This window comes from Pseudorasbora parva, chromosome 11 (assembly GCF_024679245.1).
Source record: "Pseudorasbora parva isolate DD20220531a chromosome 11, ASM2467924v1, whole genome shotgun sequence".
Classification (NCBI taxonomy): domain Eukaryota; kingdom Metazoa; phylum Chordata; class Actinopteri; order Cypriniformes; family Gobionidae; genus Pseudorasbora; species Pseudorasbora parva.
The window spans coordinates 7822514-7825013 of NC_090182.1; the positions used below are offsets into that span (position 1 = coordinate 7822514).

At 34.2% G+C, this 2500-nt stretch overlaps 2 protein-coding genes across 3 annotated transcripts in view; one reads left to right on the forward strand and one right to left on the reverse strand.

Annotated features, from left to right (window-relative positions):
- The window catches only part of dock2-like (dedicator of cytokinesis protein 2), a 156382-nt gene that overhangs the window by 110187 nt on the left and 43695 nt on the right, over window positions 1–2500 (forward strand). The window lies entirely within an intron of this gene.
- LOC137092609 (protein INSYN2B) overlaps window positions 1–2500 on the reverse strand; it is a 35720-nt gene that overhangs the window by 33186 nt on the left and 34 nt on the right. The window contains exon 1 of the mRNA XM_067456913.1: window positions 2339–2500. This exon is cut by the window's right edge and continues 34 nt beyond it. The gene's annotated coding sequence lies outside the window, so the exon portion shown is untranslated. The remainder of the gene's footprint in view (window positions 1–2338) is intronic.

The window sequence follows — 2500 nt, forward strand, 5'->3', positions numbered from 1 at the left end:
ACTGCTTTGATCATTAGTCCAGTCTTCAGTGTCACGATCCGTCAGAAATCACTCTAATATGAGGATTTGATATTCAAGACACATTTATGATTATTATGAAAACACTTGTGCTGCTTCATATTATTATGGAAACTGCGATACATTAGTGTTTCAGGATTCTTTGATGACTAGAATGCTGAAAAGAACAGCGTTTATTTGCAATATAAATATAACTTTTTTAACTATAACTGTCTTTACTGCCTCTTTTGATCACTTGAATACATCCTTGCTGAATAAAAGAATTCATTTCTTTCAAAAGAAAAATCTTAAACTTTTGATTTGATCAGGGTACTTAATCAGAATGTCATGAAAATGTCACACGTATATAAAAACCCCTCTTAATGGCCTTTAAAGTAGTTTCTTCATGTCAGACATGTCTTATTCCTTCCTTCTCATTCTGAGGTGAATATGAGCCGGACGTCATCCTGACAGCTGTCTGGAGATTCACCTCCTTCAGAGGGTCAGATCCGTCTCTCTTAAATACCCGTCTGTCTCCTGTCTTTCTGCTCGTTTGTCTCTTCCTCTCCTTCTGTTTTTGTTTCCTTGTCTTTCGTTCCCTTACGAGAGCAAAATATATTTACCAATATATAACTTGAAATATATATTAATATATTGTAAATACATGGAATAATATATTGATGGTATTATACAATATATTATATATTCATGTAACATATTGCAAAATATACAAAATATATTGCCACTTTCAATATATTGCAGTAAACTGGGAAATATAAATATTGCCTAATGTATAACATGATATTTACCAATATACTGCAATATATTTTTCTTTCGCAAGGGTTCTTCTCTCTCTCTGATGTTTATCTATCGCTTTCTTTCTTTCCTTCTTTCTTTCTTTCTTTCTTTCTTTCTTTCTTTCTTTCTTTCTTTCTTTCTTTCTTTCTTTCTTTCTTTCTTTCTTTCTTTCTTTCTTTCTATCTACTGTATTCTCTTCTACATGTGTGTAATGTGTCTCACTGTTTCTGAATGCGTAGATTTCTTCTGCATGAAATGGATTTGACACAGAGATATTCTGATTCACACACCTGACACACACTAGTTTAGGATCTTATTTGTCCTCAAAAGTGACAAAACTTCTCTTTGGGAACGTTCGGAGATGTCCTCAAACTATTCATTGATGACGTAAATGTAATTTAAATTAAAGGCAAAATAACAAGCTAAAGGAATAGTTCACTCTTATTTTCTCCTAATTGAATCTCCCTCATTTCCTTCCTTCTCTGTATTACGACCTTCTTTTGTGAAACATGAAAACAAAATGTCCATTTTTGTCCATATTGAAAGTCACTGGGGTCCAATGTTTGACTCCCAACATTCCTCAAAATACAATTTTTTGTGTTTCACAGACGAAACAAACTCAATGAGCCAATGCATTTACATTTAAACAAAACACCTACTGTAAAAGACTTATGGAATATGTTTTACAAGAAAATACCATTTCAATCTTTCTTCTTCAGGATTCCATGTTTAGTTAAATGTCCCCGTTTCCTTTTTTTGACAATTTCTGTGTGAAATTATTAAATCCTACCCCATTCTATTTTTCATCATACATCATTCAGCATATGTGTGCAGAAAAACACAAGTACATGCACACATACACATTTAAAAGCATTATACACACATCTATGCACACAGATTTAAATACACACATCACTTCATCAGAGGTCTCTGTAACAGATGGGTATTAGATACCTGTTGTTATATAACACACACACACACACACACACACACACACACACACACACACACACACACACACACACACACACACACACACACACACACAGATCCCGGTGAAACCACAGGGCATGTGTTTATAGTATATGCAGTAAACTTGCTCTGTATTATTAATGATGATTAATTACAAACGCGCACACACACAAACACACAAATATCATGAGAGATTTTATCAGCCAGAGACACTTGCAGAAGTATTGCGGTGTATCAGATGGCAACACTACAGTATTTTGATATACATCATGGTACTGAAGAATTACCATATTCATTTACTATGGTGAATGCATGGTACTCCACATCACGACATTTATTACAGCCGTGGTACAAGTCCAAGAAACTTGCCATCACCATGGTACTTTAATACTTTTTTAGTATGACCATGGTACAGGTTAAAAGTACCATGGTTCTATTTAAAACATTTTGGTTGATGAAATGAATGCAACTTCACACAGGTGAATTGAATTCATACAAAATGAAATGAAATGTTTTAGATGTATGGTTATGTCTTGTAATATTTCGTCAGATGATTTACTCTGTTACTGACCTTCATCACAAGAGTGTTGTGTAGGTGAACGGACTGTTCTTCAATTTTTCATCTCTCTCGTTTACTCGTTCTGTTTCTCCTATATTCCTGTGTGAGATCAGAGTCCTCCGTGTTCTTCTTTCTTACATCCGCCTGTGTGATTTTCTCTTGTCTTGTTTATGA